Source organism: Puma concolor, chromosome D3, assembly GCF_028749965.1.
Source record: "Puma concolor isolate L17-30 chromosome D3, mPumCon1.1.hap2, whole genome shotgun sequence".
NCBI lineage: Eukaryota > Metazoa > Chordata > Mammalia > Carnivora > Felidae > Puma > Puma concolor.
The window spans coordinates 46,964,434-46,991,005 of NC_141678.1; the positions used below are offsets into that span (position 1 = coordinate 46,964,434).

The 26,572-nt window shown below is 38.4% G+C and overlaps 1 protein-coding gene across 8 annotated transcripts in view; it reads right to left on the reverse strand.

The window, feature by feature from the left end:
* OSBPL1A (oxysterol binding protein like 1A) overlaps positions 1 to 26,572 on the reverse strand; it is a 277,900-nt gene that overhangs the window by 57,114 nt on the left and 194,214 nt on the right. The window lies entirely within an intron of this gene.

Here is a 26,572-nt window from a genome sequence, read left to right on the forward strand (position 1 = left end):
AAAAATCCACTCTTTAAAAAGGGTGAAAAGGGGGGCGCCTGGGTGGCTTAGTCCGTTAGGCATCTGACTTCAGCTCAGGTCATGAAGTTGCAGTCTGTGAGTTCGAGCCTGCGTCAGGTTCTGTGCTAACAGCTCGGAGCCCGGAGCCTGCTTCGGATTCTCTCTCTCTCTCTCTCTCTCTCTGACCCTCTCCCACTAACTCTGCCCCTGTCTCTCTCAAACATTAAAAAAATTTTTTTAAAAAAGAGTGAAAAGGAAGCAATGTGCAAAGAAGCCTCATCACATGGCTAAATGTATTTGTATCACTGGGTGAACATATTCTTACTTATAAGTCATGTGGAAAGTATCAAGTTTCATTTTTGGAAATGTACTACCCTCTCTACCACTTCTTCCTTCTGATTAGGACAAACAACTGTAAGAGATGCAAGTCATTCTCTACAATTTACAGGGTAAGTTTCTATGCCCACTCGTATCCATCCCTCCACTTACTTCATGAACACATGCAAGGCTACTGTTGAAATTTAGTTGAATTGTTACTAATATTAAACTCTAAGCTCTGTTGAACCTGCAATTAGAACACAGCAAGTACTCAGTCAATGTTGCTGAGATAAACTTTATGCCAGTTGTTTTTCTATTAACTAGGAATCTAGGTTGAATAAATTGTCCCACAGTGCATGTTTAATATAAAATAATTCTTCCATAGTAACAACGATTTTAAAAGGCTGTTTGTTTACTTGGGGAAACTGAAGAAGTTAGCCTGAACAGCACACATCTTCAATGACACTAGAGAGAGCCAAAGGTAGTAGTTCAAAGTTTGGGATAGACACAGATTCCTAGAGAGACCCAAAAATCCTTAAGGTAAAAGAGAAAATTACAAAGTGGACTTTATCAAAATTAAAAACTTCTGTGCAAATATTAAAAACATCTGTGCATTATTAAACAAATGCAAAGGCAAGTTTTAGACTAAAAGAAAATATTCATATGTATATTTGATAAAGGATTATATCCGGAAGAGAAATATAATTCCTACAAGTCAGTAATAAAAAAGACACACAACTCAATTTAAAACAGGTAAACGCTCTGCTACTTCACAAAAGATATACAAATGGCTAATAAATACATGAACAACCAAGCAAAATCATCTAGGAAATGTTAAATTAAAACCACATGTCACACTCATTAAAACATCAAATGTTAGTAAGTCCATGGGCATCTGAAAGTCTCACATAGTGCTGATAAATGATACAATGACTTTGGAAAACATTACAGTTACATTTTATAAAGTCAAACATACACCTGTCTTAGGACCCCCAAAACAAAGAGAATGAAAACATGTCCATAAAAAGATATATATAAGACCACTTAAAGTAGCTTTAAAGACGTCTTAAAGTAGCTTTATTCATAAGAACTCCAAACTGGAAACACCCCAGATGTCTGTCAACAAGGGTATAGATAAGCAAATTGTGGCATATTTAACCATGCAATAAGAAGCAGTGAACACTGATATACACAATAGGGATGAATCTCAAAAGCATTATGTTGAGTGATTAAAGCCAGTCTCAAAAGAAATATGTACTGTAATTGCTCCATTTATAATGCATTTCTAGAACAGACAAGACTGGGGCGCCTGGGTTGGTTAAGCGTCCGACTCTTGATTTCGGCTCAGGTCATGATCTCATAGTTTGTGAGTTCAAGCCCTGTGTCAGGCCCTGAGCTGATGGCACGGAGCCTGCTTGGGATTCTGTCTCCTTCTCTCTCTGTCCTTCCCCTGCTTGCTCTCTATCTCTCCCAAAATAAATAAGAGCAAACTTAAAAACAAAAAACAAAAAAACAAGAATAGACAAGACTGATCTACAGTGACAGAAATCAAAACAGTGATGGTCTACGGAAGGTGGGGATTGACTGGAAGGCAGAGGGAAATTTCTAGAGTGATGGAAAGGTTCTAGATCTTGACTGGGTATTAGTTACATAGGTAGATGCATTTGCCAAAATTTATCAAATTATATATTTAAGATCTGTGAATTTCACTGTATATATATATATTTGGTTCCAACAAAGAAACAAAAAGAAGTTACAATGTAATTTATTGGTATAGATGAGCATTTCTCAACTTGTTTGTTCTGAAGATGAATTTAACTCTTCAAAATTACTGAGAACCCAGAGTTAGTTTTCTTTAACTGTGGGTCATAACTACCACTATCTATGATATTAGAAAAAAAACCAAAACACTAATTTTTTACTTACTAATTCATTTAATAACAGTATGACCAATGTTAAAATGACCTTTTTTATGAATAAATAACCATATTTTCCAAAATAAAAATAACTGAGCAGGAAGAGTGGCATCATGACAGATCATCCAGACCAAAAAAAAAAAAAAAAAGAAAAAAATCAAATAGAAAACAGTGGCCTAATGACACATTAGATCAAATGGACTTAACAGATATGTACAGAATATCCCATCCCCAAACAGCAGAACACACATTCTTCTCAAGTCCACATGGAACTTTCTCCCAGTTAGGCCACAAAACAACAGATTTAGGACTGCAATCATACCAAGTATCTTTTGTGACTATCACAGGAGGAAACAAGAAATCAACAAGGAAAAAAACCTGGAGAAAACACAAATGCTTGGAGGGTAAACACCAGACTATTAAACAACCACAGGTCAACAAAGAAATCAAACAGGAAATCAAAAACTGCTTTGAGGAAAATAAAAAGGGAAATAAAACGCTCCAAAATCTAGGACTCTAGCATAAGAGGGAAGTTTATAGTGATACAGGCCTACCTCAAAAGAAATATCTCAAATAATCTAACCTTGCACTTAAAGGAACTATAGGAAAAACAAATCCCAAAGTTAGTAGAAGCAAAAAAATAATAAAGATCAGAGTGGAAATAAATGAAATAGAAACCGGGAAAATAATAGGAAAGATCAATGAAACTAAGAGATGGTTCTTTGCAAAGATAAACAAAAATTAATCCTTAGCAAGACTCATCAAGAAAAAAAATGAATGCTCCCCAAAATAAAATCAGAAGTGAAAGAGGAAAAATTACAACCAACACTATAGAAATACAAAGGGCTGTAAGACACTACTATGAACAATTTTCTGCCAACAAATTGGATAATCTAGAAGAAATAAATTGCTAGAAACATACAATCTTCTAAGACTAACTCAAACAGAAAATCTGAACGGATTACTAGTAATAAAATTGAATTAGTAATCAAAGTCCCAACAAAACTCCAGAACCAGATGAATTCACAGATAAATTCTACAAAACATTTAAAAAAGACTTAATATTCATTTTTCTCAAATATTAGAAGAGGAAGGAATATTTCCAAGTTTGTTCTTGGAACAAATTCTGAGGCCAGAATTACCCTGATACCAAAACCAGGCAAAGACACTACAAAAAAAGAAAAATGCAGGCCAATATCCCCAATGAACATACATGGAAAAATCCTCAACAAAGTATTAGCAAGCCAAATTCAACAATACATTAAAAGGATTATACACCATGATCAAGTGGGACTTATTACAGGGATGCAAAATGGTTCAATATCCATAAATCAATGTGATACACCGCATTAACAAAATGAAGAGTAAAAATCATATGATCATCTCAATAGATGCAGAAAAAGCATTTGACAAAATTCAAGATCCATGTATGATAAAAAGTCTCAACAAAGTGGTATACAGGAATCATACCTCAACATGATAAAGGCCACGTATGATAAACCCAGCTAACACCATACTCCATGGTGAAAAGCTGAATAAGATCAGGAACAAGCCAGGGGCACCTGGATGGCTCAATCAGTAAAGCATCAGACTTCAGCTCAGGTCATGATCTCATGGTTGATGAGTTGTAGCCCCACATCGGGCTCTGTGCTGACAGCTTAGCTTGGAGCCTGGAGCCTGCTTCAGATTCTGTCTCCTTCTCTCTCTGCCCCTCCCCCACTCGTTCTCTCTCTCTCTCTCTCTCTCTCTCTCTCTCTCTCCCTCCCTCCCTCTCTCTCTCTCTGTCAATAAATAAATAAAAACATTTTAGTGCTCGCTTCGGCAGCACATATACTAAAATAAATAAATAAAAACATTTAAAAAAAAAAATCAGGAACAAGACAAGGATGCCTACTCTCACCACTTTGACTCAACACAGTATTGAAAGTCCTAGCCATAGCAATCACACAAGAAAGAAAAGGTCCTCTAATTGGATAATGAAGAAGTAAAACTATTACTATCTGCAGATGACCTGATATTATATACAGAAAACCCTAAAGACTCTACCTAAAAAATGTGAGAATTGATAAAATTGCAGGATACAGAATTAATATACAGAAATCTGTCCTATTTCTATATACTAATAATGAAGTAGCAGAAAGAGAAATTAACACTCTCATTTATAATTATATCAAAAAGAATAAAATCCCTAGGAATAAATTTAACCAATTTGGTGAAAGACTTGTGCTGTAAGATAACTGATGAAGGAAACGGACAGTGACACAAATAAATGGCAATATACTCCATGTACACAGACTGAAAGAATATTGTCAAAATGTCTACAACACCCAAAGCAATCTACAGATTCAATGCAATCTCTATCAAAATATGAATGGCATGGCTCACCGAACTAGAATAATCCTAAAATTCACTTGGAACACAAAAGACCCCAAATAGCCAAAGCAATACTGAGAAAAAGAATAAAGCTAGAGGTATCATGCTCCCTGATCTCAAAATATACCACAAAACTACAGTAATCAAAACAGTATGGTAGCAGCACAAAAAGACACAAATCAATGGAATAGGAGAGTGCCCAGGAATAAACCCATGCCAATATGGTCAATTAATCTACCATGAAGGAGGTAAGAAAATACAATGGGGAAAAACAGTCTCTTCAACAAATGGTGCTGGGAAAACTGAACAGCTACATGCAAAAGAATAAAATCAACCACTTTCTTACACCACATACAAAAATAAACTCAAACTGGATTAAAGGCTTAACTGTAAGACTGGAAACCATAAAATTCCTAGAAAAAAACACAGGCAGTAGACTCTTGGACTTAGTCTTAGCAATATTTTTTTGGATACGTCTCCTCAGGCAAGGGCAACAAATGCAAAAATAAACCATTGGGACTAAATCAAAATTAAAAGCTTTTGCATAGCAAAGGAAATCATCAACAAAAATGAAAAGGCAACCTACTGAATGGAAAAGATGTCTGCAAATGATATATCTGTTAAGAGGTTATCCAAATAACCAAATAATTTGGATAATATCCAAAATATATAAAGAACTTCTATAACTCAACACTAAAAAAAAAAAAAAAAAGAAAAAAGAAAAAAAAAAATCCAAGTAAAAGTGGGCAGAAGACCTGAATATTTTTCCAAAGAAGACATACAGACACATGAAAAGATACTCAACATCAGTAATCATCATAAAAATGCAAATCAAAGCCACAATGTGTTATCACCTCACACTTGTCAGAATGGCTATCATCAAAAAGGCTAGAAATGACACGTGTCAGCGAGGATGTGGAGAAAAGGGAACCCTCATGCACTGTTGGTGGGAATTTAAATTGGTGTAGCTATTATGAAGAACATACAATTAAAAAAACTAAAAATAGAACTAGGGCCGCCTGGGTGGCGCAGTCGGTTAAGCGTCCGACTTCAGCCAGGTCACGATCTCACGGTCCGTGAGTTCGAGGCCCACGTCAGGCTCTGGGCTGATGGCTCGGAGCCTGGAGCCTGTTTCCGATTCTGTGTCTCCCTCTCTCTCTGCCCCTCCCCCGTTCATGCTCTGTCTCTCTCTGTCCCAAAAATAAATAAACGTTGAAAAAAAAAAAATTAAAAAAAAAAAACTAAAAATAGAACTCAAAAAATTAAAACTAGGAACTACCATGTGAGCCAGCAATCCAATTCCGGGTATTGTTCTAAAGAAACCAAAGGGCTAATTCAAAGACAGACACACTCCTATGTTCACTGTAGCATTATTACCATAGCCAAGATATGGAAGCAACCTAAGTGTCTACTCACAGAAGAATGGATAAAGATGTGGTATATAGGGGTGTCTGGGTGGCTCAGTCAGTTAAGTGTCCAACTCTTGATTTTGACTCAGGTCACGATCTCATGGTTTGTGAGATCCAGCCCTGTGATGGTCTTCACACTACTTGGGATTCTCTCTCTCTGCCCCTCCCCCTGCTCACACACATTCTCTCTCAAATAAATAAACTTAAAAAATGTGGTATATATACACAATGGAGTATTAGCCATAAAAAAAGAAGGAGATCTTGCCATTTGTGACAATATGCATGGACCTAGAATGTATCATGCTAAGTGAAATGACAGAGAAACACAAATACTATGTGATTTCACTTATAACAAACAAAATAGAAACATAGAGTCATAAATGTAGGGAATTGCCAAAGAGGAAGGTGCAGGCTGGGCAAAATAGGGGAAAATGATTAAGAGGTACACACTTCCAGTTATAAAATAATCCACAGAGATGAAAAGTACAGCATAGGGAATACAGTCAATAATACTGTAATGATGTCATATAGTGATGGTAACTACACTTGTTGTGGTGAGCACTGTAATGTACAGAATTGCCAAATCATTATTGTCCACCTAAGACCAATATAACACTGTATGTCAACTATACTTCAATAAAAATTAAAAAATTATCATGTGAAAATAAAAAAAACACCCTACAATCATTTCACAAATATTCATTGAATTTCTTTATTTTTTAAATGTTTGAGAGCACCCAGGTGCAAGAACATGATCGGGGAAGGGGCAGAGAGAGGGAGGGAGAGAGAGAGAATACCAAGCAGGCTCCACACTGTCAGTGCAGAGCCCAATGCAGGGCTTGATCTCAAGAACCCTGAGATTATGACCTGAGCTGACACGTAGAGTCTGACACTTAACTGACTGAGACACCCAGGCACCCCTCAAAAATTAATTGAATTTCAACTACTCTGCCTGGTTTTGAGGATAATAGGAGGCAAGATCAATAAAATATTCAAGAATGTTTATAGTTGAAGGGTGCCGGACTGGCTAAGTCAGTTAAGCGTCCAACTTCGGCTCAGGTCATGATCTCACAGCTTGTGAGTTTGGGCCCCATGTCACGTTCTGTGCTGACAGCTGGGAGCCTGGAGCCTGCTTCAGATTCTGTGTCTCCACCTCTCTCTGCCTTCCCCTGCTCACGCTTTGTCTCTCAAAAATAAACAAACATTAAAAAAAAATTAAACAAAATAATGTTTATAGTTGAGATACTTGTTTCAAAACGTCATTTTCTGGATTCTGCTTTAAAACCCGGCACTTCTTCAGCTGAACAGTTTTAAAGAGATCTGAAATCATTAAGATATTTGAAACCAATATTAAATCTTATTTCATTAAGATAAATCTAAAAATTTCCAATCATAATTCGCCTATAGTTTACCTGACTGCCTAAAAAATGGATATGGCTCTTCATACTATCTTACTGTTTAAATCTGTGAGTAAAATTAGTTAGCCATTCAACTCAAAGAATTTCAGCTTAAATTGCTTCAATCTGATTTTGTCATTATGAAAATTATACTCTCATACAATTAGGAAAAATGTTTGCTCTCCAAAGTTGATAAGATTTATTTCCATAGTTTTAAAAATATGTACTTTTATTCCTCAGTCATGTAATATTAATTCAAACTGTAGTTGTAATTCATGTGGAGATTTAAGATCTTTGGGGGGAAAAATCTTGAAAGTCATCTTATATACAAAATATTTTATAAACTTAATATACTGACATCAACATAATTAAAATACCTAAAATTTACCTATATGGGGCAGTTCAATCCCCAAATCTACCGGTCTTCATTTTAATAAAAGTGAGCTTTGATTAAGTCTTTAAAAAAAAAAACAAACCATATCGGGGCACCTGGATGGCTCAGTCGGTTAAGCATCTGACTTCAGCTCAGATCATGATCTCAAGGTTCGGGAGTTTGAGCCCCACGCTGGGCTCTGTGCTGACAGCAAGGAGCCTGGAGCCTGCTTCGGATTCTGTGTTTCCCTCTCTCTCTACCCCTCCCCCATTCTCTCTCTCTCTCTCTCCCTCTCAAAAACAAACATTACCAAAAAAAAAAAGACCCTATCACTTACAGCTCTTTTCTTGCATGACTGACATTGTAATGTACCTTCTACCAACTTCCAGGTTTGAATTCAGACAGTACAGGAACTGCAAATTCTCTCTGCCTAACTAGAATGCCATTCTGAAGTCTATTATCAGCCAGCACCATGACTTAGGGCTTAGTCAGGCGTGAAGGTGATGGGGTTAGCTGACAGATGGCTATTTAACCTGCTCCGAGACATCGTCAACTAAAATTAGCTTAGAGTCTTGGAAGCAAGTTGGTACAAGTCTAAGATGAGAGCTTTAAGACTAGCCACATGCCTTCTTAGTTATAACACATCTTTTAAAAAATCTAACAACTTGGTTTCCTATTTTAGGCTAAGATAATTTTATGTAATTATTGAATTTTACTACTTGATTTTGCTTTATATAACTTGAGATTTTTCACTTTTGAGCTTTTAAATTATAAAATATCAATGATTATCACTTAATAAATCTGGCTCTGCATAACAAAGAAGTGATTATATTTGTTTTATAAGAGATTTTACCTGTTTTGATTTTAAGAAGTCAAAATTTCAAACTGACTTTCATCCCGATTTTCTAAAATTTAGGATTCACTGACCAATTCAGTAACGTATTAAATTTACTTCCTTCTCTTGTTAGTTTATCACCATTACTGGATTAACCGGAAAAGCCTATAAAATCATCACATTTCCAAGCTAAAGCAGACTGATGAGAACATACGATAGTCCCCCCTTATCCACGGTTTTGCTTTCTGTGGTTTGCCTTCTGATTTACTGTCACAAAGTCAATAGCAGCCTAACGCTACGTCACATGCATACATCATTCACCTCACTTCACCTTATCATGTAGGCATTTTATCATCTCACAGTATCACAAGAAGGTAGAGTACAGTATAGTAAGATATCTTGACACAGGGAAAGAATACATCCACATAACTTTTATTGCAGTATATTGTTATGCTTTTCTATTTTATTATTGTTAATCTTTTACCGTGCCTAATTTATAAATTTAACTTTATCGTAGGCGTGCATGTATAGGAAGAAACATTATACCTTAGGTTTGGTGCTATCTGTGGTTTCAGGCATCCCCTGGGGGGTCTTAGAAGCTCTCCCCTGTAGATGAGGGGGACTACTGCACCAGTGAACTAGTCTTTCGGTTTAGAAGGAAGATGTCCTTTTGGGCAGATGGACCCCTCACTTGAGGCCTACTTCATGGTGTTCAGCATTAGTTAAGAGGAAGGGAGGACAAAGAAAAACAGACTTTCGCCTAGGGACAAGGTGCTCACCCTTATCTCTAAGAGTAACCAGATTTCATGCAATGGGTACTAGAACAGATGTGAAATAACTGAGATGAAGCAAAGTGAGTAGATTGTGGTAAGGCCGTTTTGACCCAAAGGAAGTGGTTTTAATGACAGAGAACACTGAGGAAATGTAGGGTGTGTACAGCATAGATCAGAGCCAATGATCATCCTTCCTGTCTCACACAAAGGCTTACCTAAGCCTCTTAGAGTGTGCACAGCTAAGGAGCAGAGGGGCATCAAGATGGCGAGCAGAATCTTCTACTAATACCTCCCCACATTCCAGAAAGGATCTGAGGCTGTTTTATTGCTACCAATTTTGTTGGCAAGGGAGGGGAAAGAAATCTCATGGCTTTATTCGAATTTTCTTTAAAAAAAAAAAAAAGAGAGAAAAGGGAAGAAAAACACCAGTATTTTCTTAGACATTATACTAAGAAATATCTTGTCTTGGAACCTGAATACACTCCAGGTGGATTAGGCAGTGCAAGGTATAGGGAGACCCTAGAGGAGATCTGAGGATCTGAGTGCTTGATGGCCATAGCTGATCCTTGAAGGCAATTCTGGAGCAAAACTGTGTTTCACAGGCTGGATGTTACCTGAACACTGCAGACAAGGGGTTTGGATCCCCAAAACAAGAGTTTGGGGACTATGCAAAATACAGTTAACAAGGGAAGGCACAAATAGAAGCCGAGATGGACTGAATGATAGGCATGCAAATACCACTCTGCCTCTTGCCTTGGCTCTGAACATTTTAGGCTTTTTTTTTTTTTTTTTTAATTTTAAAAGTTTATTCATTTTTTGAGAGAGAGAGACAGAGCATGAGCGGGGGAGGGGCAGAGAGGGAGACACGGAATCTGAAGCAGGCTCCATGCCCTGTCAGTGCAGACCCTGATGTGGGGCTCGAACTCATCAACTGTGAGATTAGGACCTGAGCCAAAGTGAGGTGCACTTGACTAACCTGAGCTACCCAGGCACCCCTAGGCTTATTTCCCTTTAAACCACACCTACTTTTTCAGAATGAATCTAACAATTTGTTTGTGATCTGCTTTAGCCAGTTCAACAGCCTGATTTAACTTCCTTTTTAAATGATCTGAGGTGCTTCTTACTGCTTACCATCAAGAGGGGTGGAATTTCTAGGGAGAGTTGAATTTCTAGTACTTCCCTGCTCTATGACACATAATACCTCCATGGTGTTATCCAACATGTATGTTAGTTTCCCTTTGGTTTCCTTTCTGATTGCTTTGGACACAGTGAAAGACCTGTACTGCAAAGGACAGCATTCTTCCTCTTTCCTATGAAGGTTTCCTCTGCTAAGAAAGACTACACAGTGTCCTAAAATACACAATCAGATCCAAGTAGTGTACCTGGCCTTCTGAGATTTTCTTGTTCTTTCTGCTAAGACATATTATATCAATCATATAATGAGGAAAAAATAGCCCCAAAGCTTGGTTTTCACTAATAAGAGAACACATAGTTACTGAAGAAAAACAATTTCCATGAAAACAGTACACCTGTAATTATTCCTGCATCCTTTGGAGTATTCTACTTGGTAGGAAATTGGTGGATAATGGAGATTATAAGAAAAGAAAATGATGTTTTTCCTTTAGGACTGTTTAATAACAGATCCCAGGTCTGTTTGAAATTGGCAGAATTTTCAACGTTTATTTATTTTTGGGACAGAGAGAGACAGAGCATGAACGGGGGAGGGGCAGAGAGAGAGGGAGACACAGAATTGGAAACAGGCTCCAGGCTCTGAGCCATCAGCCCAGAGCCTGACGCGGGGCTCGAACTCCCGGACCGCGAGATCGTGACCTGGTTGAAGTTGGACGCTTAACCGACTGCGCCACCCAGGCACCCCAAAATTGGCAGAATTTTCAAGGCACCTGGGTGGCTCAGTTGGTTGAACGTCTGACTCAATTTCAGCTCAGGTTATGATCCCAGGGTCATGGGATCGAGCTCACATCCAGCTCTGCACTGAGCACGGAGTCTGCTTAAGATTCGCTCTCTCTCCTTCTGTCCCTCTCCCCTGCTCATACCCATTCTCTCTAAATAATAATAATAATAAATGAAATTGGCAGAACTTTCAATGGGTTCATGTACTCTTTTGTATGCTCATGTTAATACAAGTGGGAACTTATAAAGGCCCAGAGAACCAGTTCCATGTCCACTTTAATGTGTGATAGTGCCCATCAGGGAGCCAACAGCAGATGCATGCTTAATAAATGCTTTGGAACTATGTTGTTAATTTTCAGTAAATTATTATATAAAAGAAACAAGCAACTGAATTAAAATCTGGGACAAATTATCTTAAATTTCAGAATATGAAGCCTCTATCTAGATATATAAATCTTTGTTATTCTAAATATCTATAAAGAGTCTAAATTTTCCATAATTTGGCTATTGTTGAAAGTGCTGCTATAAACATTGGGGTACAAGTGCCCCTATGCACCAGTACTCCTGTATCCCTTGGGTAAATTCCTAGCAGTGCTATTGCTGGGTCGTAGGGTAGATCCATTTAACAATAGCCAAATTATGGAAAGAGCCTAATTGTCCATCAACTGATGAATGGATAAAGAAGTTGTGGTTTATATACACAATGGAGTACTACTTGGCAATGAGAAAGAATGAAATCTGGCCTTTTGTAGCAACGTGGATGGAACTGGAGAGTGTTAGGCTAAGTGAAATAAGTCATACAGAGAAAGACAGATACCGTATGTTTTCACTCTAATGTGGATCCTGAGAAACTTTACAGAAGACCAGGGGGGAGGGGAAGGGGAAAAAAAAAAAGGGAGGGAGGGAGCCAAACCATAAGAGACTCCTAAAAACTGAGAATAAACTGAGGGTTGATGGGGGGGGAGGTGGGAAGGAGGGGAAAGTGGGTAATGGGCACTGAGGAGGGCACCTGCTGGGATGAGCACTGGGTGTGCTATGGAAACCAATTTGACAATAAATTTCATATTTAAAAAAAAGTCTACATTTTAAGAAAAGCATTAGAGGCTCTGAAATCGGAAAACCTGGTTTGAATGCAGGCCCTCCCAATTATCAGCTAAGGGATTTTGTTAATTAAACTTCCTGTGCTTCAATTTCTTCATTTGTATAACTGAGGATATAAGAATACCTGCCCCAACTAGGGGCACGTGGGTGGCTCAGTCGGTTAAGCCGCCAGACCTCGGCTCAGGTTATGATCTCGCGGTTCGGGCCATACATCGGGCTCTGTGCTGACAGCTCTGAGCCTGGAGTCTGCTTGTGGTTCTGTCCCTCTCTCTCTGCCTCTCCCCCACTCGTGCTCGCATGCTCTCTCGCTCTCTCTCAAAAATAAACATTAAAAATTTTTTTTAAAAAGAATACCTGCCTTAACCATAACTGAGAGGTATTCTGAGAATCAAGAACGATGGAGTTTGGGGGCGTCTGGGTGGCTCAGTTGGTTAAGCCTCTGACTTCGGCTCAGGTCATGATCTCAGTTCGTGGGTTTGAACCCCATGCCTGGCTCTGTGTTGACAGCAGGGAGCCGGAGCCTGCTTCGGATTCTGTGTCTCCCTCTCTCTGCCCCTCCTCTGCTCACACTCTCTCAAAAATAAATAAATGTTAAAAAATTTTTTTAAAACTACGGAGTTTGTAAAAGTGCTTTATATACAATAATTTATAATCTAAATGTAACTTGCAGCCATTAATATCATGCACAATACTGTAAAGAGCACTGGGTTTGTAGCTGACATGATCCATTTGGCAGCTAGCAGCTTCAGAAACTGACAGGCCTACGATCTAGGCATCTTGCCTCTGGACTGTACTTTCATAGGGCACTGCCCATCCTGGAGATGAAGCAGCTGGAGTGTAGACGGATTAAATGCTTACCAAAGCCATATAGCTCTACTAAGTCACAGAGCCAGAACCACACCCAGAAGAAAAAACACATTAAGCTGATGGTTCTCAGTCATCTTAGGATCCTGGTATACCTTTAACCTACTAGAATTTGTGGCAATATACTTAAGGTATTAAAAAACTCAAAATGCCAAAGCACAAAAGCAAAACAACACCCTGAAGAATCTATGGTTATTAATGATCTACAGAAGTCTGTTTTGCTGAGACTGGTTAGAGGTCTCTAACGTGTTCTCCTATAGTCCAGCAAGCACACTATTTTACTTCAGCACTGGTATGATACTGTGCTCTCTCTCTCACCTCTTCTGAGAGCTGGCTGTACCCTGCTGTACCACATATCCCTTTATCTGCTTAGACTATCATTCCATCCTACATCATAACAGTATGCTTTCCTGGTTATAGTTATTTATATTTTCCACATTTGTCAGATGCAGTGACAATGCTTCCTGGTTAAGAACCAGGATGTGTAATTAATGGGAGTCACTGCTGTATTAACAAGGAATTGGTTTGAGAATACTTTCAACGGCAACATGGAATTTCATCTTAAAGTGTCAAATCCTGGCTCAATGTGGTATTATAGCAACATGACTCAACAGCAGGTTATATTCCGCGATTAGGATAGATAACATTTTATGCAGTCAAAACGTTTTGAAAAAGTTGTATAAAAACCGAATTTTTCTAAAGATTTAAAGGCACAAAGCAACAAACAAACTGCTAAACTGTTTTTAAACAATCACTTCCTGATTTCATTTAACTTACAAATCCTTATTATATATAGTGTTTTCTGAAAGAGGAAAATTCCTCCTACACTAACAAGCAAAGCAAACAATACTGAAGAACAGTATGTCCCCTGAGGCAGTTTTCTCCTTTAGGCAAAATTTAAATTAGCACAGCTCCAATGGGAAAGAGATACTTGAGTGTATTCTTAAAGACCAAATCCCCTATGCCATCAGAAGTCAAGATGCCTAATCAGTGAATTACTGTAATTAAGAAATGGACTGAAGGGCTCCTGGGTGACTCTAGGTTTTGGCTCAGGTCATGATCTCATGGTTTTGTGAGTTCAAGCCCCAAGTCGGGCAATGTGCTGACAGCATGGAGCCTGCTTGAGATTCTCTCTTTCTCTCTCTCTCTCCCCCTTTCCCTTCCCCCTCCCTGACTTGAGCTGTCTCTAAATAAAGAAAATTTAAAAAATTTAAAAAAGCAGGGCACTGGGTTGCTCAGTGGGCTCAGTCAAGGTCTGACTCTTGATCTCAGCTGAGGTCATGATCTCATGGTTTGTGGGTTCAAGCCCCACATTGGGCTCTATGCTGACAGTGTGGCCGGCTTGGTATTCTGTCTCTCTCCCTCTCTCTGCCACTCCTCTCTCTCTCTCTCTCTCAAATAAACTTGAAAAAAAAAAAAAAGAAAGAAATGGACAGAGTAAACAGAAAAAGGTAGAGCCTTAAAAGACTAAATTACGCTGAAAGATATTTCCCAGACATTTAAAACCTTATGTTCATGTGGAGGGTGTAGCTTTAAATAGAGCAAGATGCCAAGCAAGAATGTCCATTTTATTAAATATTTAACTTCTTCCTTTTGATATTCTGAGGATTATAAGTGTATATAAAACAAACTTCAAATAGAAATTGGATATTTACCTATGAGATTCAAAAAGCCTAGGGATCAAAAGGAGAAGTAATGGGGCCTGTGTAAGGGAAAAGTAATCTCAAGGGACCAAGGAATGAATAACAGAGCTTTAAGACTCCAGTCACCACTTGTTTACCCTTCTGACAACTGAAGTTTACAACCAGCTCTGTGGAGGCCAGGCACACCTTTGTACTGGCAAAAGAAAGAAAAACCATGTTTCAATTTAACCGTACTATGAAATATCCTTATAAAATACAATGGAAATCAACCACAGGAAATGTTAAATGTGGGGACAATTTTCCTTACTTCACATTTACCAAAAGTAACAATGTCATTCCAAGAGCAACACTTTCAGCTACCTCTTTCCCCAGTTTCAGTTTCAAAGGACAATTTACACTTCTTAAGCTCGGCCAAAGACCTTTTAAGTTAAAAGAAAGGAAGAAAATAATTCCATTTACCCGTTTTTACCCAGGATTTATCAGTTTTCTACTTGCAAGAGTACCTGACTTTTTTTTTTTTAAATTTTTTTTTTTTTTTCAACGTTTATTTATTTTTGGGACAGAGAGAGACAGAGCATGAACGGGGGAGGGGCAGAGAGAGAGGGAGACACAGAATCGGAAACAGGCTCCAGGCTCTGAGCCATCAGCCCAGAGCCCGACGCGGGGCTCGAACTCACGGACCGCGAGATCGTGACCTGGCTGAAGTCGGACGCTTAACCGACTGCGCCACCCAGGCGCCCCAAGAGTACCTGACTTTTAATTAGCCAAAATCACTATGAGTGTTTTGCATAGATTATGTCTTTAATTAATAAGCCAATAAGGTAGGCTCTATTATTATATCCATTTTACAGATGAAGACGTTTCAAAAACATTATTACTTGCTTAGGTCAGAAAAGTGGTAGATACGGGATTCAAACCCAGGTAGCTCTTACTACACTGTTCTAATTCACTTACGTGTTTTTTTAAAGAGCAAAAATACATATGTATGCAAAGTCCAGAAACAAAAACAGGATTAATAGTGCCATTTATGAAAGCATTTTAATAAATGTCTTTTCCACTATATGTTAAGAATTAAAAATTCTTTCTAAGAATTATCTTTCCCTTTAGCAAACCTGGAAAAACATATTTTGATCCCATGTTGCATTTAAAAGCTGGTTTCTCGAATGATACTTTTATAAAGCCCTGAAAACTGGTGAGTTTAACATTCCTACAGAAAAATGGGTAAAGGATATGAGCAATTCACAGAAAAGAGAGATACAAAATCAATCTTAAACACAAAAAAGATTCTAACCCTCCCTCAGTTCAGAATGGGACACTCCATAGGAATAAGGACTTTGTTCATTATTGTAACCTAAGCATCATGAATAGAATAGGGGCTCAAAATATATTTGCTGCATAATTATATGTATGTGTGTATATGTGTGTGTGTGTGTGTGTGTGTGTGTGTGTGTGTGTGTGTATACATATACACATATATTTAAAAGCAGGGCCAGGGGCACCTGGGTGGCTTAGTCGGTTAAGCATTGATTTCAGCTCAGGTCATGATCTCGCAGTCCGTGAGTTCGAGCCCCGCGTCAGGCTCTGTGCTGACAGCTCAGAGCCTGGAGACTGTTTCGGATTCTGTGTCTCCCTCTCTCTCTGACCTTTCCCCCATTCATGCTGTCTCTGTCTCAAAAATAAATAAACATTAAAAATAAATAAATAAATAAATAAAAGCAGGGCAAAAACTGTATATATGCATTTTCTATCATTTGTATGAGATAACATTATATGTAATAATAATGATTGCAATTGAGGGAAAGGAAGAGGCATGGCTAGCTTAAAAAGAGTTAAAATTTGTATAATATACCCTATTTCTGAACTTTAAAGCACATAAATGTATCACAAATTAAAAATTCTAAAGAGAATCATCTCTAAATATGTATGTGCAGGCACACACATATATGCATTTCTTAAGTGTTATAGAAAAAATAACCCAACTACCTAATATCAAGGAGCATGAGACCAAAAGAATTGGAATTAGCACATGCTGAGTGAAAAAGGAAAGTTACTAAGTATCTTTTATAATTTAAAAAGGAGTATCAATATATCTTTACACTGCTTATATTAAAAACAAAATCATCAGGGGCTCCTGGGTGGGTCAGTCGGTAAAGCATCCAACTTCAGCTCAGGTCACGATCTTGCGGTTTTTGAGTTCGAGCCCCACATCGGGCTCTGTGCAGACAACTCAGAGCCTGGAGCCTGCTTCAGATTCTGTGTCTCCCTCTCTCTCTACCCATCCCATGCTCATGCTCTGTCTCTGTCTCTCAATAATAAATAATTGTTAAAAAAATAAAATCATCAGAGCATTTTAAGAATGATTACACTTAAGAGGAGTAGGGAAACTGCTGAGGGAAAAGAATGGAAACTAGATCTTTCTAGTTTTGTATTTTTGACTCAAAAACCAAGTCAAAAGGGAGTCTCTAAAACCTGAAAGCAAACGAAACAAATGAGCCTATCTGTGCAACAAGTTAGTAATTTAACCATACATAAAGTGACCTTCAAACACAACACTGACTCTACATCCCAGATGGAATATACTAAAAGGAACTAAAAAGAAATGTGAAATTCTTTTCAGCAACCATATTGTTAGTAACAGTGTTTGTGAGTGTATGTATGTGCAAAACCAACATGTTAAAGCTAACAGGTAATTCTATTAATGCCATTAGAAACCATGAAATACAAGTAAAACCAAAGGAATTCAGAGGAAAATCCTATAATCCAAAATTTTAACTGGAAATATATTGGTATGAACTCATGAAGTACTTTTCCTTAAAAGGTGGGGAGAGGGGGAGGGGGAGGAGTTCACCTCTCTCCAATAAAAGGGACTGAAAACTGCCAAGAGAGCAGTAATGAATATTCTTATCACTGAGATTGTTACATCTAAACATTACTTCCCAAAAAATGAAATGTGGCTCCTTAGAGAAAAAGCTGACTGTAGGTCTGGGGCCGAAAATATAGCAGATAAGCCTGAAACATCTCTGTATCAGAAAGCAAGGCAGCTATCAAAGAGAATTAGATTATATTAAAATTATACCTAAAAACAAAACAAAAAACAAAACAAAGCAAAAACCTGCCAAAAGGACACAGAAAGAAGGGCTCCGTCTGATCAAAGATGGGTAAAAGGGGTGCCTGAGTGGCTCAGTTAGTTGGGCTTCCAACTTCGGCTCAGTCATGATGTTGCGGTTCGTTGAGTTCAAGCCCTGCATCACTGTCAGTGCACAGCCTGCTTGGGATTCTCCCTCTCTCTCTGCCCCTCCCGTGCACTGTTTCTCTCAAAATAAATAAATAAAAACTTTAAAAAATTTTTTTAAAAGATGGGAAAAATAACCACAATAGAGTTAAGCAATCCAATCCGTACTTTCATTCATTACCTCTGGAGGATGTTAGGGAACCAACATATTCTAAAAAGAGGTAATGGGAAGTTTTTTCTTTACCAAGGGTTCTAAGAAGGAGGAATGATAGAAAAGTCATAGGACCATTTTTGCAGCCCCTAATGAAACAAGGATGGAGATACTGATCAACATCACCTGCTAAAATCATTAGGTTCAAGGCTGTTGGACAACTTTACGATGGATGTGTCAGGCTGAGAACGCCTGACACCCCAGGAATCAATCTCAACGTTATAAAAAGTAGGAAAACCAGACAGCATGTGCTCCCAATGGATGTAACAGGAGGTACACCTATGATATGTGTACCTATGAAGTATTTTGTGCCAAATAATTCAATCCTAAATCTGGCTGAGCAATTCAGGAGTAAAAGAATATGTTAAATGACACCATGGGAATGCAAACAGCAATATCCAGACTGTGGATTATTCTACAGGACAAATGGCCAGATTTCTTCCGTAAATAACTGACAAAAAAATGGGAAAGAGAAGAAACCTAGAGATTAAAACATATTTAGGAGACCTGTAAACCAAATGCAGTTATGTGGACCTTCCAAATTTTTATTATGCAATGACATTTTAGATCTAATTACTAAGTGGCATTTATGAGACAATCAAGAAAAACTGAATACCACTAAATATTTGATAATTAAAGACACTATATTTTAGGTGTCATAATGGTACTGCGGATTTAGAAAATAATGGTCCCAATGTTTTAAAGGGTTATAATAAATTCATGATGAAACTGTATCTTTGATTTAATTTTTAAAATAATTTTTTAGGGGCACTTGGCTGGCTCAGTCAGTAGAACAAGTGACTCTTGATCTCAGGGTCGTGAGTTTAAGCCCCATGTTGGGCGTGGAGCCTACTTAAAATAAAGGTTAAAAAAAATGAAAATAGAAATAATCTTTTAAATTATCAGAGGTGGGGAGGTCTCTAGATGAAACAAGGTGAGGCACATGATAAATGTTGAAGATGAATGATGGGTATGAATGGCTCATCATATGATACTGTTTGTATGTTTGAAAACTTCCATAATAAAGTTCCTAAAATGGGATTATATGCCTGAAAACATACTCTTTACTTCTGTTCGTCTCCAAGGCAAACAACACAAATCGTTAGCTCTTTGTTATTTTGTTCACTCGAGCACAGCTTTGCAGATTACGGCTGCCCTAGAAAACTGTTCTCATCAGCCCACAAAAATCACTGATCTAGAATAAATTCGAATGAGCCCTCAGAGTCAGGTAAAAGTGTATGTCACCACTGTTTGCTTATAGAATGCTACCACTGGAAAGATTCTGTGTTTTTCTAACAGCGTTTTAAAATGTCCCAAGCCCAAAAAAGGTGTTTCAGGGGTCTGGGTGAGCTAAGGAGGTGAACCTGTGGGCCTCTGAACCTCAGCCCCTGCTTTAAAAAGAGCAGCCCTCATGCTGATTCATAGGGGCACATGTACCCCAATGTTTATAGCAGCACTATCAACAATAGAAAAATTATGGAAATTATGGAAAGAGCCCAAATGATGAATGGATAAAGAAGGTATGGTGTGCATGTATGCACATGTGTGCGCGCACATAAACGCACACACACACACACACACACACACACAATGGAATGGTACTTGGCAACGAGAAAGAATGAAATCCTGCCATTTGCAACAACATGGATGGAACTGGAGGGTATTATGCTAAGTGAAACAAGTCAGAGAAAGACAGATATCATGTTCTCAACTCGTGGATCTTGAGAAACTTAACAGAAGACCATGGGTGAAGGGAAGGGGGGAAAATAGTTACAGAGAGGGAGTCAAACCATAAGAGACCCTTAAATACAGAGAACAAACTGAGGGTTGATGGAGGGTGCTGGGGGCAGGGGAGGGAGAAATGGGTGATGGGCACTGAGGAGGGTGCTTATTGGGATGAGCACTGGGTCTTGTGTATAAGTGATGAATCATGGGAATCTACTCCCGAAACCAAGAGCACACTATATACTCTGTATGTTAGCCAACTTGACAATAAATTATATTTAAAAAAAAAGAAAAAAAATCTGTCTATCTGCTTTTTAAACCAGGGTGGGAAGAGGTGAATTCTGTGAAAAGAGGTCTCAGGTTTCCTAGAGTAAGTTCTGGGAATAACTTTGGCAAGTCAACCTGGTTTTGTGAAGGTAATTATCACGAGTCTAGACTCCTGTCTGCGCCTTTTCCTTTCTAATATACTACTGTGGCCCAACAGCTTGTTAGTCCTAGATGAGCTTTTTGCATTTGAACACTTTTTGTTGGGTGCTCAGCCCTCACCTGCCAAGCTCTTACTGGTCCAGAAATCTCCAATCATGTTTTTGTGGGAGAGGTGGGTGTCACATGTAATCAGAGTGGCCTGCTGGCATCCAACCTGCCAATCTGTCCCAGGTGTCCGATCTCCACTGCCCCCCGATGGGGGGTTTCAGGACCGCCAGCTGTCTACCTCCTTTGCACTCTGCGGCACCCTGGCCCCAACCTCTGCATCTCCTGGAGTGTCAAGCATCCTCTTTCTCTGCTGCTTCTCCTGGAGCTTCTCACTGTTCTCCATCTCTAGCACTCTTCTCTCTCAGGTTTCTGAGACAGCCATGTGTCCAACTGGTTAAAAAGGTAGGCCCCACAGTAGAGCTGTGCGTTTTAGTAATACTATTTTTAAATTTTTCTTAAAAAAAACCCAAAAAACAACATTAAAGCCCTCTACTTTCCAGAGCAAATAAGTATTCTGGGGCAAAGAGAAGGCTCAGAGTGCAGATTCACAGTGTCCTTAAAACCACTGGTCCCTCCGGCCCTACCACAAATCTTGGGAATTCCGGCCAGGCTCTTGTTCTTCTCCCAGGACTCTTGGGTCTTTAAAATTCAGACCTGTATCTGGACTCCTGCTAACGTGACCCTGGTCACGACATGACAACAGGGAATTACCCCAAACATTTTCTGACAGACAAGAGTATTTTTTTTTCTGCCCAGGGCAACAGAGGACATCTGGGAGGGGGAACTGGTTAGCAACTCTGCCCGGACCTGATCAAGTCTGAAACCAGATCATTTGTCCCATATCTGCAGTGAGATTTCAAAACCAAGGTGGTTTTGTTCTAGTGATTAGATTTATTCAAAGTTGAATAATTTTCATGACTAACATTTTCTCACTATAATCTTACTTCTTGAAAGTTATTGTCTTACCCTGTATTCTTAATTTCTTCAACTTGACAGCATATTCTTTGTATGACTTCTTCATGAACACAAGACTGCTGTTATTTGGCTAGTAATAATTCAATTCTAAAGAAGTCACGAAGGATAAATAAAGGGTAAACTAGGCGATCATCAGGAGTCCTAATCTGCCATTTCAGCAAAATAAACCTTTGAGACTCTTAGCCACATTTACTGGAGAATAGAAGGCTTTATTCAAGTAAATACATCAGTATAAATACAAGTACATTAACTAGAATCAGATATAAACTTAGTCCCTATCACATTTCTGTTGTAAGAAATTCTGCCCTATTTTAAAACTGTTAGATACTTTATATTTCCTTCTAAAAGTCTTTAAGTTTTTCTCTTTCACAAGTGTTTGGTTCATCTAGAATTTATACTTGTGTATATGAAATAAGGATCCATTTCCTTTTTGTTTTGGAGGACCCACATTAAATGACTAACTCAGTACCATTTACCTAACAACCCATTCTTCCCCTCACTGATCTGCTAGGCTAGCTCTGCTGTATATACCAGGTTTCCTAGATCTGTGGGTCTTGGGACCTTCTAAATTCTTTTTTTTAATGTTTGTTTATTTTTGACAGAGAGAGACAGAGCATGAGCAGGAGAGGGGCAGAATCTGAAGCAGGCTCCAGGCTCTGAGCTGTCAGCACAGAGCCTGACACGGGGCTCGAACTCACAGACTGCAAGATCATGACCTGAGCCGAAGTCGGACACTCAACTGACTGAGCCACCCAGGCGCCCCAGGTCTTGCGACCTTCTAGTTCCATTCTCCAGGTCTGCCTCCATGAAACTTCTGCACTAAAGACTTATAATCAGTCTTTACGTTTGATAAAGAAAATGCTTTCCTTTCCCTCAACCTGGTTCTTGAGCAGTATCTTGGCTCTTCAAAGCCCTATGGGCTTAAATACATATTTCAGAATTCGTGTTTCAACTTCCAAGGAAAAGGGCATTGAGATTTTAATTAAAACTACACTGAATCTTGCAGATCAATTTGGCAAAAATGTCTCTCTGACAATGTATTTGCCATCTCAATAAGTTTTAGGTCTTTCAGTAAGTTTAATATTACATTTTTTGCTAAGAGTTATTCCTAGGTATGTAACTTTATAATAGGTACTCTCAGTATGCCCCCTTCCCCAGTTAAGCTAGTGTGTTGATGGTGCACAGAAATGTAAACAGTTGATTGTGTATAAAAGCAACCCTGCCAAACTTCTTTACCAACTTGAACAATTTGCCGGTAGATACTTATGGTTTTTTAAAAATTTTTTTTAGTTTTTATTTTATTTTTGAGAGTGTGAGCAAGGGAGGGGTAGAGAGAGAGGGAGACACAGAATCTAAAGCAGGCTCCAGGCTCTAAGCTGTCAGCACAGAGCCCGACGTGGGGCTTGAACTCATGAACCACGTGATCATGACCTGATCTCGCTTAACCAACTGAGCCACCTAGGCACCCTGGTTTTATTTCTAAATTTCATGGCTATGGTATTATCTCTGACTATGGCCTCCAAATAATGCTGAATAGCAAAGATGACAGCAGGCATCCCTATATTATTCCTGATATTCTAAGTACTGTCTTTACTATCTCATTAAGTAATTTGTTTCTTGTGAATTTTAACAAGACTAAAGAAGTTCTCTCTTATATTTGTGATTTGCTAAGATATTTATTAATCAGGAATGACTGTGATTTTATTGAATATTTTTTCTTTATTAGAATGATCGTATGTTTTTCTCCTTTTACCATTTAATGCTATTAATGAAGTAAATAACATTTACAAATAGAATTTACAGAATTGTAACATGGATCCTATGTTTCACATTCTAACTAATCTGTTCTACATTAAGTATCTTTTATACCATATCCAGTGATGTAATGAAATAAATATCAGCATCTTTATCAAATATAACAACTTGGTGCAAACCACTAACAAGTTAAAAGATCAGAGCTCTGAATAAATTTCATAAATTAGGTCCGAGAGAGCTGCTCCTGTGAAACACAGCCAAGATGTCAAGAAGCCCTATCAATATAAATCGAACTACAGCATGGTGTAGCCTAATTGTCCACAAAGCAACTCAGTATATTTTCCGGAGAAAAAATAAAATGCCATTGAAATGGAGCATTTGTTTTGTATACTCGCTAACTCTGCAATATTTATGGTTCTAGGTCATAAGTAAAACCCTAATTTTGTTGACATTTCTCTAGAACTAACCTGAAAGCCCAACAGCATGCACAGCACTGGAGCCTGGAGCCTGCTTTGGATTCTGTGTCTCCCTCTCCCTTTGCCCTTCCCCCCTGCTCACACTCTTCCTCAAAAATAAATAAACATTAAAATTTTTTTAAAAAAATATTTTGTTGGCAATTATCACATGGGACAGATTAAACATCCATAGTATCTACACTTTTATTATCATAGAAATTAGTTTAGCACACCTTATTTTATAGTTAATTAATATGACATATGCCCTATACCTGGAAATTTTCAAACTGTGCCCCACAATGTCACCCTATGATGACTGGGTGGAAAAGGAAAACGAGTGGGTAGAGTTTGAGGGCAAAGCAAATCACAGTTTTTGAGGAAAAATGGAATGAACAGAGTTAAAGCAGGTCATTTGCACTGAGTGCTTCCCACGTAGCAAACACCCTCCAAGGCCCCTATGTATGTAATAAACAGGAACAGAAACATAGTTTGTAATGGTTTATAACACGTACTACAGAAAATAGAGCTTAAATATTTTTGTTGGATAAGGACATGAAGTAGATGTGGTGTCTCCCACTGAAGCTAGAGACGGGGGAGAAGAGCGGAGAGGACCCCTCTGAGGGGAGACCCAACAATCTCCGAAGGTGGTTGAGATTTTAAGTTTCCACACTAAATATCTGTTATACAAGTGGTTCCATGGCTAAATAGTTGAAAACCCCTGTTCTAGTTTATCAGCAAATCAGTTAGGCCATGATTTAATACTTTCCATGTGAATTATTGTAAGGCTTATCTTTTGCCATTTAAAAATATTAATTTCTCACTTAAAAAAATTTTACAATCTATATTCTTCCCATGTCCTCCTTCCTAAATTTAAGTGTGTATATCCTTGAAGGTAAATGGTGGTATGGAGGGAAGAGGAAATATATAGTATATGACAAGGTCAAATACTAATTTCACGTGACTTTTAAAAATAAAATAGAAGACTGCAGATAAATTCCAGGGTCACTTTGGGCTGATCCTCCAACAGCACTACTTCTGCTTTTCTAAAAACATCGCCAAAATTACTACTAATTCAAATTATTCTTCCTATTACCACAATAATTGCCCATTGTAAACACAGATTACTTACAATGCAATTGAAGGCACAGGCAAGAGGGACTTGGTAACACTGAATACTACATTTACTTTCTTAATCTGAAATGAAACTTTTAAATTATTGGTGGCATAGGTTCTCTTTATTTGATTAGAGAGGAACTTCAAGACAAAAGGCTAAAAAACAAAACAAAAAACTCCTAACAATTACTTTTTAAAATAGAAACTGTCGGGGCGCCTGGGTGGTGCAGTCGGTTAAGCGTCCGACTTCAGCCAGGTCACGATCTTGGCGGTCCGTGAGTTCGAGCCCCGCGTCGGGCTCTGGGCTGATGGCTCAGAGCCTGGAGCCTGTTTCCGATTCTGTGTCTCCCTCTCTCTCTGCCCCTCGCCCGTTCATGCTCTGTCTCTCTCTGTCCCAAAAATAAATAAACGATGAAAAAAAAATTTTTTAAATAGAAACTGTTATGTTTTCCCTACATACCTGATTGCTGACAATTTCCTAAACTGTCCTCTTTTCTCCTAAATACTAAAGAATATTTTATTACACTTACAGGCTTAGTAAATTGCAGCTCATTTATCAGTTTAACTTTTCCAGTGAGGTCACTACCTAGCTGCATTCCTTTGAAGTTTTTCTTAGTAACCTGCCCTGATTTCATTTTTGAACAATTTCACCTTAACTTTCTCACTTTACCATTCTGGGTTTGACTAAGATATAACACAGAATATATAAATACAGTATAAAATTTCTGTCAAGTGCAAAATAACTACTGTTATGATTACAGCACACATACTAAAGGGCTACTGGCACTGTGAAAGGCAGCAGAGAAATGCCTCCAGCCCTAGGATCTGAGAGTATTTAAGCACAAAGTGACCCTGGAATTTATCTGCAACCTTCTATTTTATTCTGATGGATATTTGAACAACTGTATCAGCTATTCGTAAGAGTTCACCTGTGTTCTCACCAGACTGTCATAATGTATGTCTGGTAAGCCTGCCAAGTGTCCTGTTAGGTATTTCATGTCCTATACAGAACTTTTTTAGCCCCGGACTCCCAAAGGAGTTGACAGCAACTACTGAAGGCAATCAGGAAAGCACTGCTGGCCACATAATTTTCAATAGTAAATTGCATCAGTGAGTATGTTTAGAGGATACTCCCTAACCAAACAAAAGAAAATCCTGGTTTCAATTAGTTTATTACCTAAAATTCACTGGATGTTTTCAAAAGGAGTATAAACTATTTTTGTTAGCCAGGGGCAAATACACATAAATCAGAAGGGATATGTACATTTTCCCCCCAGTAGAATTATTGAGACCAATCAGGACCAGAATCATGGCGCAGAAATGGAGTCAGAGTTATACAACTTGCACATATTAAACAAACGAAACTATCTTGTAGAAATTAACCGTTAATAACTTCTTACCCCCCCCCCCCCCGTGTGCATTTCACAATGACACCAGGATACAGCCTTAACCCATAATTTGATAAAATATTTTATGAATACCGGCAGGCACATGTGCCACTGTGTCTGCACACTTGTGCCGAAACCTGAGAGCTCCAGTGCCTGCTGCCTCTCATTACTCTGGGGCAATCTCTAGGAAGAAATCATCAAGGGAATAAAAAGATACTAATGTTATTAGACAGTGTAAAATGGATATGTTCAACAAACCCTGGGTCTTAAAAGGCTTTGTTTAAATGTAACTGAATTGTATCAACAGGCAGGCAATATTACCATCCACTCT